The following is a 16,574-nucleotide window of genomic DNA, read 5'->3' on the forward strand; positions in this document are numbered from 1 at the left end:
CGCACCCATAAAACAAATGCATTTTTTTTACTTTATATAAATTTCAAAAATAAGAATTAACATTTTCAAAATTTATACAAGGTTTATAGATTTTGGTCTTCGCAATATATATGAGTTAACGTGGAAAAGTTTGCTTTCATCTCTCCGTTTAAGGGAAAACTGGTTTTAGTCCTCACTTGAGGGCGAAGCTCCCGAGATTTTGCTTAGTATTAGGTCAGCGCCGATGTTGCACACGGAACTTTTTGCTCACACATGGTATCCTAACACTTGGTTGTGTTGGATGTTGGGCAACGTGTGATGGTAGCTATGTGGGGTTTTGAACGTGGTAGGTGTTGTAGTGGTTATAATGATTCTTCCTCTTCCTCTCCTACGAGCCTCTTCCCTCCACGACCAAGGGTTCAAGCTTTGTCACCTCCAAAGATTATCCTTTTCCCATCCCCAAATGTTCAATACTTTTCCCACAATCATCCAGGGTGAAGGGTCCATGGTTCGAACCCTGAGGATGACTAACTTACTAACAACTAACATTTGTCTATAAAAAAAAATTGAATCAGTGGCGTGTCGTTATTGGCTTAACCCTACTATTGTTTTTATTTTTCTAGCTTTGTGTGATGGTTTGAAATTTTTTGCTTAATGTTATCCCTTGAAAGAAGAATGCACTAGGGCTTGTGATGATGAGAATGAGAATGTATGGATAAAAAGTTGGATTTTTTTTTTGGTTTTTTCTTCATGATCATCAATTAGGAGTTTAGAAAGTTCAATTTGCTTTGTTGTTAATTAAGGTTAAAATTAAATTTAGTCAATTGGAAAATGTTAGATTAGGTTAGTTAGTTTGAGATTTAATTGTGGATTATGTTAGTAAGTTAGTTTTAAATATGATGTGAAAATTTGTTTAAAAAATTAAAATGCCACGTATGACTTACTAAACACCTAAGTGTGCAAATAAGCATCAGTTTGACACTATTAAAAAAACATCAGTTTGACATTAGGTAAAGTCCCTCGAACTCTGCCATCAGGCGATGACTAAAATTAGCTTTTTCCATATTCCATAATATATGGATGAAAAACAAACTCTTTTATAGCGAGGGATGAAACTCAACATTTACTCATTTTAGAGAGGCTAAAAACTTAGAATCCCGATTCGGATCTTAGAATCTTACGATTTTACGATTCTTTTGGAGCTTTACGATCCATGTAACGCCCCGATTTTCAGGATGTTACGGTAGCAACCTACTAAAATAAATATGCAATGTTTTCCAAAAGAATGTATAAACACGAGTATATTTTTTTCTTTTCAAATGTATTTCCAAAACATGTCATGCATTCTCCCAACTACAAAGAGATTTACATCAAACCTTGAACAAGGCGAGTACCCGAAACCCCAAATATAAATTTCTAAAATCATTATGCGAGCTTAAACCAATAACGGTAAGCTCTCTAACCCAAGGCTCTAGCCCTACACCCGACTCTATTCTTCGAGTCATCCACAGTTCTTCAAGTCCTTATCTCCACTCGCACAAAGGTTAAGCTCCATCGAATATTCTTCATCGCCTAATAGCGTTAAGCGCCCGAACAACAAGTAGCAAGCAAAAAGGGTTAACTCCATGCAACTACCGCATATAAAGGAGAAAATCATGCTATTCAAATTTAATTACCTAGCATGGTAAATAAACTAGCAACTTAAGTTAATCCAGATATCAACAAAACCAGCAATATAACTAAACTCATATATCAACAACTTAACATAGATTAACTCAGATAATAATAACCTCAACAATATAAAATCAAATCATATGACAATAACCTCAAATCAGATATCAACAACCTTAAAAATATAACATCAAATCAGATATCAACAACTTCAACAATATACATCAAATCATATATCAACAATCCTCAACAATATAACATCAAATCAGATATCGACAACCTCAACAATATAACATCAAATCAACTATCGACCAAAACATCAGAAGCAAATATTATTCCCCTATGATGCAACTATATGCTGCAACCAAAATGGATCGATCAATAACGTCTCGCAAGACGGGACAATCACGCGGGACCACACCCCACCTCATCGCCACTTTAGGACATCTCGCAAGATGAGACAATCACGCGGGACCACACCCCACCTCATCGCCACTGTATAACGTCTCGAAGGACGGGAAAATCACGCGGGACCACACCCTACCTCATCGCCACTGTATAACGTCTCGAAGGACGGGACAATCACGCAAGACCACACCCCACCTCATTGCCACTTAATGTAAATCAAAACATCTCATCCAACTCAGTAGTCACTCAAACAACAATCCCAAATTCCATAATCAAATCAAGATAATCACATGTTATTCATATTATCGACAAACATAAATCAATTCAATGCATACCAGCTCAGTTCAATGACAGAAACCAGTAAACGGCCGAAGCCTCTCAGAAAACGGAGACACACGTCTCAATAAGTTCACTCGGCCGAAGCCTTCAGAAAACATTTGGCACAAGCCTCAGAAACAGTCAACATAAGCAAGCATACAACATTGCAAGCATAATAATCATAATCCAATGCCAATCAATATAAACATCTTCATCTCAAACGCAGGCAGTGCGATAAAAGCAGGCAAGACTCAAAGACACGCTAAAACTGAGTTATCCTTACCTTAGCCAATTTCTCCATCCAAGCTCAACATCCCAGTCCAATCCAAAATAAAGTTCCCGAACTCAGCAAGTTCCCCGGGCGTCCTCCTCCGTTGTGAAACCTCACCAATTGCTCCAAAGTCGCTTTCATCAGCTCAACTCGTTCCAAACCTTAAGCAAAGTATCATTGCTTAGTTGCTAAGAAACAATACAACTAATAACACTATCAAAACCCGAAAAGAAGCCTTCGAAGCTCTAGAGTTCGACATCACGAACGGACAACAAAGACTTCGTTCGCTAAAATGCGCATAACTCGAGCTACAGAACTCGGAATGACACGAAACCACAGCCAAAATTTCGACAACGGAAAGGGCTACGCTATGGCTCAGGCCATACTAACCCAAAAAATATTTTTGGACACGGTACAACACCAAAAAGTTTCGGCCACTTTAGAAAATAGAGTTTCCGAACTTTTTCTTCGATCTAATATAATTCCTAGGTATTCGTAGGTGATATCTAGGCTAGAGAAACTCTCAGAAATATTTAACGACTGAAAATACGACTTAGGGGTATTTTGGTCCAGAATTAATGACCAAAAACTCAATGTTGAAATTCTGAAAAACAAAATTGATGGGGTTGTTCACAACGACGTTTATAGCACTTAATCTCAAGGGTACTAAGCTTGGTTGCAACTTTTTGATAATAAAGTAAGCACATGTGAAGAAAATGGGTTTTTAGTAAGTTTTTCATATCTACAGCGACTCGGTGAAAATCCGAACGATCCGACAGTGATTATAGCATGTTGGGTTACAGTAGAAGATAGTTGGAAAGAAAAATCGAGGTAATCAGACATTTTTACAAAAAGCTCAAAACTTTGAGCACATAAATAAATAGAATAAGCCGACAGAAAGCAGAAATAGAAGTAAGATTAAGCATCTTTACCTCTGTGCCTACGCGTAGCTTCTGAAATCAGGACGATCGGACAAGAACTCGCGAAGAAATCCTCTCCCTCTCTCTCTACAAACCCGCGGCCTCTCTCTCTAGTTGGTGGGAAATGAGATATTTTCTCATTTCCCGCCTTTTATAGCGGAAGTCGAAAAAGTAAACTTTGAAGTTTTCCGAAACCGGTCATTTTGATACTTCCGTCTAACAATAAGAAGTGAATATCTGGCGACAGAATGCTAGAACTCAAAATGAAGTTCTCAAAATTGAAGAAAACGATATAAACGCAGTATTGGCCAAAATACGCCGGAAAACTACTTTTTGCAGTCGACGTCGGATGGAGAAATTTCCTTCTGAAGAAATGTCGCAATTGCTGAAAGAATTGTGACAATGCGGATGGAAACTTCGTTAGAAGCTCCGAATAGAAAAACTCTTCATTCAGGGTCTTAATTAAAGTCCCCGAGAAGTTAAAGTCTAGCTTCGATAGACTTCCGGGAAGCAAAACCTAACAAGCGTACAGTCTAGGGTTTTGTATCGAAACACTGGTCATGGTAAAAATACCTAGAGGTTCTTATTCTCCCTTCAATTCTAAAATTCTCTTAAACAGTACTCTAGGAGCGGATATAACCTTTTTCGGACACTCTCGACCGTAGTCGGGTGCGAATAAGGCTCGTGCTATTACTTAAGCTGACTACAGTGTCAACCTTAAACATAATTTGAACTTAATTATTATATAAAAAGTTTTCGTGACTCGTAATAGGATTCGAGTCATGAAAATAACATAAAACAATAAAATATAATTACTTAATTAATCAACACGACGAAAGTAAACAAATAATCTAATTATTTAATTCGGGGTCTTACAATCCAAATCTCATGTAGGATCTCATTGTTGTAGGATCTCTCCAGGATCCCGATCTTTGGGAGTAGGATCTAGGATCCCGATCCAATCCTAACTGGTGTTTTGGACCAAAAGAGAGACTCGCTTGAGGTGTAGGACCTTCGCAACCGCTTCCCATCATCTTCTTTGTTTACCTTTGCCATGACAGACCGTCACACACAACTATTTGAGTTGTTATACTCCGTTACTTACATCCATATGCTTTAAATTTAAAAACTTTCACTGAATTTTATCATCTAAAAGTTTTTAAATAAGCTAAATGATGTTTGTTTTGTTTTGTTAGGCCCTTATTTATGGTGGTCTAACACCACCACAAATTAATGTTGGATTCAAGTATATTATAAATTCATAGTATAAGCTCATGTGAATAAGATTATTGTCATCACCCGTGTAAATTTCTACATATATTTGTTTAATTAAGTCTATATTTACACTTCTTGTAGGATCTTACGATCTGATCCCGATCTTCCGATTTACCATCTTTTAGCCCCTCCCTTGATCCAAGATAGGATCCCGATGAAAAGAAAATGATTTATTCTCATGTTCTTACATTGTAAAAACATCATTCTCATAACATTTTTTTAACTCATCATTTTCTTTTTCATATACAAGTTTTATCTTCATTCATATATAAGCTTTTGAACCCTTTTGTCTTTTCAGAAAACATACAAACTAGCCAAGTCATCTCATCATATAAAGCAAAAGTTTAAGTGAGTCATCCTCGGACAAACCATATAAAGTTTAAGTTTAAGTAACTTAGAACCATTTCAATAATACAAGCTTAGCTCATGTTTTAGTCACTAATACTTTTTTGGACTCTATTTTCACTTTATTAGATCTAGCTCGATGTGTGGGATGCTCACAAATACCCAGTTTGACAGATGTTTACATTTTTCTCGGTGCAAAAATACACTGATATTTTTTTATAAGCCAGAGAAGAAGAAAAAAACCAATAATTTTCATATCAAACCAATAATTTTTCTATCAAGATACTCTATCACTATTCTTGTTTAACGCTTCGAAAGAAAAAACAAACACATATATTAAAGAATGCATTTAATATTTATTTTTCTAAATTATTCTCTGAAAGTGGATTTTATATTTCTTCGTTTATTACTCCCATAAAAGTATTGTTTTGAAAAACAATATTTAATACTCTCTTGAAATGCTAAATAGACAGATATTTATGAACATTTTTTTTTCCTTAAAGTGAACAATTAATAAGAAATGGAGGTAGTATAATTTTAAAAAGCATATTACAAATTCGTTTAGGTTCATGAAAAGATAATTTAGGCTAATAAAACACTGAATTAATAATCAATAATTCAATATGCATTTTTCATATTTTTTCAACCAAGATATTCATAGTCGATCTAGCGGTGAGACTAATCACTTTTATCACATTCTATGTACTAAGTGGTAAGAGATTGACCAATATAATTGTTTATTTTTAAGAGTTAGGAATCAAACTTCAAATCACTTGTTTAAGAGGTATGGTGTTTTGACTAGGGCGAGGAACGCTATTTTGATGGGGAAGCGATGTGGCATGAGGTATGACTGCACGAATGACGTTGCCCTCTACCAGATAGCGGCCCAAATCAATGCGCGCAAGTCGTCTTTGGGGAGCTGAGGTAGATCCTTTGGGTCTTGGTAGTTTGAGGTCTTGGTTTGTTCCTAGTTCTTTTAGGGTCTTAATAGGTTTTGGTTTGTTAGGGCCTTTAGGGGTTTGTCTGTTGGCCTTGGGAGATTTTGTATTTAGGTCGGGTTGTTTGAGTAGTTAACTAGTTACCAATCTTGCTGGTTTTTTTAGTCCTTTTGAGAGGGTTTTATATCCTGATCGATTTTCTTATTTATATACGTATTTTGCTTTAAAAAAAAAGAATCACTTGTTTAAGAGATGATAAGTGTTGAACTACCGCGCAAACACAACTAATTGCTTGTTTTAACGTGTTTAGGTTCACGTTTAATCTTTGAAAATCATTTTTTTCCTAACAAAATTACTTACTGTAACTTCTTCTAAAATCTTTTATTTACTAAATCAATTATAAACATAGGAGTACTAAATTTTCAAGCATACACTATGACAAATATTTTTATCGGCCTATGCAATAAAGTCTAAAGAAGTTGTTGCAGATGAGACATTGAAATAAATGGAAATGACAACAAAAGGAAGGGGCTATAACTAGCTTTTACTTGCACAAAACGATTAGATTAATATCTTTTAATTTTAGGAATTTTTCGTGAAAGAGTTTTGAAGGAAACGTCTTGTGAAAAAAATAAAACAGTGTACAGTTTCTATATATCACGGGGCATTGACTGCAGTGCATCATGGACAAAATTAAATTTTGCTTAAAATGAATCATATCATGTGATAAAGAAAGAACCAAAAAAAAATATCATGTGATAAAGATATTTTAATTTGTGCCTGAAAAATCTTTTACTATTTTACTATTAATTCTAAAGTCACAACCAAGCAAGAAGAGAAGTTTTTATGATTAGATTTTAGATATTAGAATTAATTTATCGCAAGAATAGATGAACTAATCCAAACAAACTTGAATTGAGCTTATTGATGATAATAAGGTAGTATAAATCTGAACCTAAGTAAGGCTTGTTCATATTCAAAGAGAAAATTAAATTGAACCACACTGAACTAGAATAGTGTTTCAGGAAAAATCGAACCGGTTATGAAATATGTGAATCGAATCTGACATTTAGTTTAGTGAACCAGTTCTTATTTGGTGAACTAGCTATGCTTTTTCGAATTGATTCAGGATTCCACGAATCAATTTAAGAAATAATTTTCATCAAGACCCGAAAGAATTTTCACGTAGCTTTATTAAGTTTCGGTGCAATGAGCAAATGAACCGGACAAAGGAGATGAACTAGAAGATGTTTAGGTATGTATACTTTCCTCCTGTAACAAAAAAAAAAGATGTTTAGGTATATACTAAACTCAAATCGCGCTACGAAGTAGAGAGATGAGATAGCATACATAAAGACTTAGGTTTAGGATTCCTAATTCGAGATTGAAGTTCAAAGATGAGCCGAGAGTTGAGACCCTCCTCCATTTGAGGGAGTAAAAATTGGAGTTTCAAAAAAATGTTCTTTTTTCTTTCAAACAAAAGAACTCACCTAAATAAGATGAGGAGTGAAAGCCCACAGCTAAACCCACATGAACGGCCCATTTTAATGCTTCTAAAGTCTCTTATAGATCTTCATCCTTCTTTGGCACAAAAAAAAGATCTTCATCCTTCACTTCGACCAAAAAAGAAAAAGATCTTCGTTCTTCAATTCACCGAACAAAAAAAAAAACTTCATTCTTCAGCGGCGGCACCACCACCAACCGCTGCATTTGTTGTGGGTATGTCTATCAGTTTCATTTTCAATATTCAATTAAACTAGTGTTTGTTAATAAAACCAAAATAAAAGTACAATTGCATTTTTTGTCTCTGTCTCGTAAAATTTAGCATTTTTATGTAAGGTACATTACAATATTGCATTGAGTTCATGAATACATGAATACATATATATGAAAATTGAGTTAATATGACAAAAAGTTGTCAACATGTAAGGCAAACTGATTGCTACCACCTCTCATTTACGAATTGTTGGCGAAAAAGCGAAGAAAGTCCAAGATGCCCGTGCTGTAATTTGTAATGGAAGAGGAAAAGACACAAACTGAAAGGAAATAGCACTTTAAATATGTATTTTGTTTTGTTTATTTTGCAATTGGCTATGACACCAACATATCATATAAATATATTCAGGAGAGAAAGAGAGCCCGTGATCAAATTTGGATTGTATATTTGAAGAATTCACTCTTTGTATTTTTTTAACATGATGAGATTAAGCTCTGAAAAAGAAACACTAATTATCAGGCTCAAAAAGTTCAGGGACAAACCCTCACTCACCAAACAGAGAAGAAAAAGCATAATTTTCAAAAAGAAATATTGTTTAACTAGAGAAACGGTATTGAAGTAGAATCGAAGAGTGTCTATTCATCATATCTTTAGAGAAGCTAATGCATCTGTTGGTTGTTTAACTAGTATTGGAGAAACTCTTTAGTGTGGTTTCTCTACTATATGTAAGATCAAGTTTTGATCTAGTAGTACAACTCTATGTTTTGATGATTACAAGTTAACCTTTTGATATGAACAATTGTGGTACTCTAACGTGTTTTTCTGAGTGTGCTATTTACAGGCTCTGACCTCAACTCAATCTCACACAAATCAGAAGCACTGTGTATAAAGGGTAACCCAAGCAACGCTTTCGCATTCACCATGTTCAGTATGAACAGTGGAAAAGCTTCAGAAGTTCTGAAGCTATACAAACTCTGATGTGGACTCAGTCGCTAGAAGCTCTGAAGATCCAGAAGTTCTGATAACCAAGAAACACTGAAGGTTCAGATGTTCTGATGGTGTAGAAGACTCTGAAGATCCAGAAGCTGAATAGTGGAAACTCTGAAGTCCAGAAGCAAGAAACTCTGAAGGCCATGTTCTTCCCTCTGAGTTCAGAATCAGAAGATACAATGGTCAGAGGATCTGTGCTTTCCCTCTGACTCTGATCAACCGGTTTCACAAGTTCCAATATGAAGTATTCCCCTGATCAGAAGTCTCCTAGGTTAAAAGGTCAAGTCGCTATCCAAGTACAAAAGCAAGTGTACCTTCCTGACGACCTACCTAACGTTCTCAGCCACAGCAGAAGCTGGATTTTCCAGAACTGCCCTCCAACGGTAGCATTTCCCATGCAACGCTCAACCCTAATCCTTGGAGTATATATAGAGGCTGAAGATTGAAAGAAGCGGCTAGAAGAAACTAGAAGAAATATACACACGCGCAAGACATATTCAAAATATTCTAAGCTTTCTTTCATCTGAAATTCATTGTGTTTACTATCAGCTTTTTAGAAGCAAATCTCTTGTAAACATTTCTTTGATAAACAGTTTGTTTAGTTCCTTTAGGAGATCAAGGTTGATCGGATCCTAGAGAAGACTAAGAGAGTGAATCTTAGTGTGAGCTAAGTCAGTGTAATTGTTAGTCACTTGTAGGTTTCAAGTGCAGTTGTAACTCTTACCTGATTAGTGGATTGCCTTCATTCTAAGAAGGAAGAAATCACCTTAACGGGTGGACTGGAGTAGCTTGAGTGATTTATCAAGTGAACCAGGATAAAATCCTTGTGTGCTTTTCTATCTCTTATCTTTAGCACTTAAGTTCTCGAAAGATTTGTCAAAATCTTTAAGGTGGTAGTTTTGTTCTGAAAACGCTATTCAAACCCCCCCTTTCTACCGTTTTTCATACCTTCACTATAGATGTTCATTCAGATTAGGTTGGCCCGTTTTTTTAGAGTTATTTTAGGCTTGTAGTTTTTACTTTCTTTATTTAACTTTTTCATTCCCCATTTTATTTTTCAACCGAAGTGAGCTTGAAAGGTTTAACTTAAATTTTAAATTTTTAATACAATCATAAAATTTTAGGTTACCAACTTACTTATTTTAAAAATAAGTGGAGTAAATTCGCAATGATATATGTAATATTAAGACATTTTTTTTTGAAACTATAATATTAAAACACTACTTATTTATTTTTTAAAAAGAGTGGGTTTTTTTTTTAAGTAAGAGTACAATCTATCTATATATATATGTAAAGCTCACTTGAGCTATAAGTATTAAATACATTAAACAATGAAGTTAAACAAATTAAATTTCTATTTAACATTCAAAATAATGTAACTTTTGAAACATGTCAATCTTTTTATTTTTTGACTTTACACATGCCAATATAATGTAACCTTTGAATTAAATTATGTAATAATTTTTTATTAAATAAATTAAATATAAAGATTAATTTAGCTAACTATACTAAATAATAAAATTATAAACTAAATTTTGAATTTTATTTTACATTACTCATTTATTATTTCTTTATTTCAAGGAAAAAATCATCAACTATAAAAAAGCTACATTAAATCATATGGCAGTACTATATATTAAATAGTAAAAATATAAAATATATTAAATAATAAAAAACTCCAGTTTTTATTAATTGTATTAACTATTAATTATAAATTTCAGTTACTTATAAAAAAATATTTATAAGTATTAATTAAAAAATGTTAGAATATAAATTATCAATCATAAATTGAAGGGGAGAAAGTTAAAATAAAACTAAGTAATATCTTGATACACAAAAAAATATTGAGAATTAAAATTAATTATAATAAAATAATATTTATTAAAAAATAATTAAGAAAATGTTCTCTTTAAATAAAAAAGTGGTGCTCTATAGGTATTTACCATTAACTATAATATGTGTGTATTCGTTGAAAAAAATCTTTAAATATAATATTTGATCTATTATATATTAGTAGAAATTACTTGAAAAAGAATAACGGAGTAAAATAACTATGACCAAAGTTGAATAAGTTTAAATTTAGTAAATAATTCTTTACACTAATAAAATCATTTCTTATTATAATTTTAAAAGTTAAAATTAATTTATTGTGGATATAATGTGTAAAAAATATGTCATTATAACTTATTTAAGATATTAAAATTTATTACTTGATTTCATATATTTCAAATTCACATAATGATTTTCTATATTTTTTCAATGAATAAAATTTTAAGTCTACTTCAGTGCTAATTATTTAATATCAATTACTACAGAGAAATGCATGCGTATTTAATAACAAAGTTGTTTGTGTTGAACATATATGAGACTATTGCTTAGTTTGTGTGTTTGGTGGGTCAAGGTGAAGTGGAATGATTGTCCATATGACTTGGAACAGTTTGCTAGAGACTTTGAGTGTATCGAGTGGCCACGAAAACAAAAGATGCCACGAACAGTGTATTGGGAGCAACCGCCAGCCACTATTTTGAAGTTTAATGTGGATGAGGCGTCGAAAGGGAACCCAATTGTAAGTGGTATTAGCGGGGTTTTGTGGGATCAAGGAGGAGTTGTTAGGTTATTTTGCAAAAGGAACTAGAATGTTGTGAGCTTTAGATGAAGGTTCAAGTAGTGTTACATGCTTTGTTATTTTTCCAGCAATTTAAATTTTCAAATGTGGTGGTTGAGAGTGATTCCTCCTTAGTGGTTGGGTGAGTGTCTAGGGGAGATAGGAGGTCATGAAAATTAAAAAAATGTATTTAATCATATAGAGCATCTGATGTTTGTAATTCAGTGTGTTGGTGTCGTGCATGTATTGCTCGAGGGAAACACTGTGACAAACTTTTTGGTAAATCAAGGGTGTGGTAGAGAACAACAGATAGGGTTTGTTGTGATCCAATGTAATTATCTAAATGAGAATATTGTTCTCATTTTTATTGCGTTTCAATATTTTTTTTAAATATCAATTATTAATTTGAGTAATACTCTAATTATTTAGATCTAGAGAACTATAATTCTATTCAATGAAATGTCTCACCTCTATTATTATTTAATTTATTATATTTTATAATTAAACATATTTTATTTTTATATTTATTAAAACTATAATAATTATATATAATTTTAAAAATATTATAAATCAACCCGAGCAACGCACGGGTATTATTTCTAGTAGATAGTTATAGCTTTAAGTTTGTTAATATGCTATCAAATGTGTGCGGGTATATAATAAAAGTAATTAATAATATGTGTGTGCGGGGTGGAGAGAGTAGCTCACATGGTTGAGTTAAGGGTAATTGCAGGTGAAAGACCAGAGTTCGAACCGATAATCTGTACTAATTTACTAACAACTAACATTTGTTATTACTGTTTGTGTTTGCGGGTATCTACTCATACCCAATCTCATATCCATTTAACGAGTAAATTTCATTATATATCTACAGTGGATATTTTTTACGGGTATCCAATTGATCTAGACTCTAGAGGCTAGACTCATTAACATCCCTAACTTAAAATAATCACATGAGCGTGGATCCTGAAGTACACCTTTGCACTCAACTGATCCGTCTAACTTGATCCAACCTCCAGCAATCACAAGGTGAATTTGTGGTGTTTGGGAACCCATTCACTCTCTGTATCAGTACTGAATTAGAGTACTTAATTTTGAATTTTATAAATTTATATTTTTAACTTTTTTTGTCATGAAGTCACGTGACATTGATTTCCATATTTAAATATACATTAAATTAATTGTAACTAGTTTATGACCCGTGCCTTGGACGGGGAGTTTAATTTCAATTTTTGTTTAAATTTTTTTAATAAATATTTTATACTTTTTTTATTAATTAGAGTTATGTGCTTTTTTTTTAATATTTTTTGCACATTTGTATGTGTCTCTTTTTTAGTGTGTTTTAAAGAATATTGTTCCAAAAAATAGACCATTGTCGGCGTTGTTTTTTATTTTTGCAAAGCAATGTGGTTTAGGGTGTAAAGTACATATAAATAGATTTATGCACATAGATTTGCAAACATGGAACGATTTATTGAATATTTGATAATCACGGACAATATACGAAATAAAAAATTTGTTTAAATTATTGAAATTGACCACAGAGGTAAATATTAAAAAAAAAAAACAAATTGTAAATGTTGCTAAAGACGAATAAGGAAAAGTTTAGCATAGAGGCTATTTATTTGTAAGCAATCTTGAGGAAATGATACTAAATCTTCTCCACCTTTATCCTCTTCAACATTACATTTCTGCATCTGTATTTCCAACATCTTCTGGTATGGAACCTTCGTCGGAGCGACGCTTATTGAGTTTGTTGGAATCAGAAACGTTGTTTGCAATAGCATCCCTCGCGAGTTTTTCGTTCCGGGAATCTGAGGCAACCTTAAGTGGTATATCAACAATTGAGTCAACGTCAGTGTGACCATCTCTTTGGATATGTTCAACGACCTTCATTCAAAAATTTAAATTTGAGCATTTTCACTATTAATTTATTACTACAATTGGTAATATCTAATTTATAATGTTTCATTAAAAATATTTGAAAGGCGGCATCAAGTTTCTCTCTCAACCTTTCTCTCTCAAGTTTCTCGCTCTCGCTCAACCTGCTAGGGTTGCCGCCGTGCCCATCCCTTCGGCGCGGCGGCAACCCCTCCCTTTGCTTGCTTTATGACTTTTCTTCTTCTCCATGTCTGAAATAACGAGAGCTTCCTCTCTTCCTTGTCCTGTCGCTGCCTCTCCGTCCATTTCAGTGCCTCTGCCTTTGCTCCGCCACCGCTTCGCCTTCGTCGCCGGCGATGCGTCTGCTCGGTGGTGGCGTCGGGCCCTGCTCGGTTTGGGTCTTTGGAGTTCGCTTTGCCTCCCGCCGGAACCTCGCCGTGTTTTCACGGTCTTCGGCCTGGATCTGTGCTTGCCTGTTGAGGCCAGATCCGGGAGCGTGGTGGCTTTGTGTGCGGCGGCGTCTCCCTCCTTCCCCCTTGAGCCTAGCCGCTGTTGTCTTCATCTGAGGTCGCTTTCCTCTTTCTTGCTGCGTTGTGGATTTGGTTCTGGTTCGTGTCTCGCCTACTGCGCCTATTCCCTTCGCTCCGAGCTCACCCCTGTTTTTCTGAACTCTGCTCGTGGTCCTTTCTCAGATTTGAACTTTTCAGAGTGTTAAATGTTATTCTATCCTTCACCGTTTTGCAACAGTGGTGCCGGTGGCAGTTAAGGAGCTTCTTCTGATCTGCTTTTGAGGTGTTGTGCGGTGGAGATTTTCTGAAAGTTCGATGCAGTCAAGGTTGGTGGTCTTGGTGAAAGTCTTCAGTGGTGTTTTGGTCTCTTGGGCTTAGGTCTCTGTCGTGCTTTTGGTCGATAGTTCGTGCTTTGTTGTATTTCTAGTGCCGAGATGTGGTTCCGTTTTTGTTGGGTTGTGTGACTTTTGTCACAATTTGGGTCCCCGACGGATATCTGTCTCGTAGGTTTTTGATCTGAGTTTGTTCTCATGATCACGGGGTAGCAGTTTTAATATCTGCATTGTAGCATTGGATACTATTTGTACTATCGACCTTTTATTTATATATATATAACTTTTGTTTTCAAAAAAAAAAAAATGTTTGATTAAAAACTTCAATTTTTTTTATATCACATTTATGACATGCAATTTTTTTTAAAATATGCATAATGTTAATTATTCTTAAAAGATAATTATTTGTTGGTATTAATTCAAATGCAAATATTTGTATGCATTGATATTCCTTTTAATTGTTGGTATTTGCATTCAATAAGTTATAGTAAGATTCAATGAGTTGTCCACTGACTTAAACAAACCTATATTACAATAATTATAACCAACACCTCAGTCAGAGATTTTACATGTGAAACAAAAATATCAGAAATCATGATGTAGATATAAACAACTATGGTTTAGCAATAAGAGTTTTAAAATTATACCTTTAATTTGAATATTGAAATTATTTGCGGGTCATTGCAAATTTTCAGGACGTTAAATGCTGATTTAAACCATCATCCGCATCTATCCTTCCCTTCTACTTTGAAAAGAAATTCCTTGTGGACTAAATCAACAATTTCTATTGGGGGGTGTTCTATGCAGCCGTTCTAGATTGTATTTTATATAAAATGAAAAAATAAATATATTATGAATTAATTGAGAAATGTAAAAGTTTTTTTCATAGTTTGGGTTAGCCCTTACTGTGTTCTATTTATATAATTCTCTTTTGGTTTTCCAAAAAAAAGTATTTATTTTTAAATGAATATTTTCACGCTTTTCCTTTTTTCCACTATATATTGCTTTTTTTGTTGAACAAATAACATAAAAAAATGGTCAAAGTTGCAGATCTAGTATTATCAGCACCATTTATCAACAACTTGTGCCTAATGTAAACAAAATTAATAAAATAGACTGAATGTTGATCAAATTAATTAATTTATGCAATTTTGGGCAATAATACTGTGCTCCGTCGGAGTATGTTGATGTGTGACATTCACAATCATGATAATACCAATCATCTGTGCTCACAATTTCCTTAATTGCGGCATGTACAATAGATATTATACACTGTAGTAATAAATTAATGGTTTAAATATAAGTGTTTAGTAACCGTTAAATAGTTGAATTTCAATTTTTTAAATACGTTATTTATTTCTAAAAACCATTTTTTATCCTTTTTTAGATTGGTTATAATTTAATGTCTTAAAAAACCATTAAATACCTGTTTTAGAAATTTTTTTTAAGAAATAAATATAGTAGTTAATATTTTTTCCCATTGAGTAAAAATTAATCTATTTTAAATCTGTTCAAGATGTGTATCAAAATCTTTTTATTCCTATTATAATGTTATGATTTTAAAGCAATTAAAAATAAAGAAAGAGTATAAGAGTTTATGATATAAATTATTCGTAGTTTATCTCAATTTTAATGTGTGATTACTTTCCTATGATAAATTATCAATTTAATGCATTTTTAAAAGTATTGAATAGGTGATTATACGTTAAAAAAAATAAAAACAGCTCATTATTAATTTTATTCAATAATTATTTAATTTTGTAGTTAGTGTATCTAAATTTATATCCCCATTTTGTTTTATTTAATACACGTTTTGGGTAGTGTAATGCTAACATTATAAGTTTTTTACTAAATTAATAAATGTATCATTAATACTAAATAAATAATATAATAGGTAATGGTTTAATTAATTCAATTATTGAATAAAAATTAATGTCTAATAAATTAAATTAAAAGTGAGGAAAACATATTGATCTGCAAGAAACTAAATTTTTAATTTTTGTGCTTGGAAAAAGCTTTGGGAACTCACCTTCTTCAGCAACTTTTAATCTTTCAATCAAAACGTTCATTACTTGAGTAGGAACTGCTTCACACTCAAATAATCCCAAACAAAAATTATGTTGTTATTGTCAACTAAACTTGTTCAAAGTAATATGAAATCCTCACTACATACATACCTGTGTCTATAGCACACTGCTTGTGGAATGTTAGGATTGAACATTACTGTAGTGTTGTTTAACCCAGCAATTAGCTTATATTCCCCTGGAAAAAAATTTAGTCGTCGATTGTTATTCACAATTTGTACATGTTGGTTTATTGTATAAAAGTTTATGTTTGGTTGTTGACCAAAATAATTAAATGTACCTTGATATTTTGTTACTACTCCCAATAATACGATAATAACAACATGTTTGT

Source organism: Lotus japonicus, chromosome 5 (assembly GCF_012489685.1).
Source record: "Lotus japonicus ecotype B-129 chromosome 5, LjGifu_v1.2".
In the NCBI taxonomy this organism is placed as follows: Eukaryota; Viridiplantae; Streptophyta; class Magnoliopsida; order Fabales; family Fabaceae; genus Lotus; species Lotus japonicus.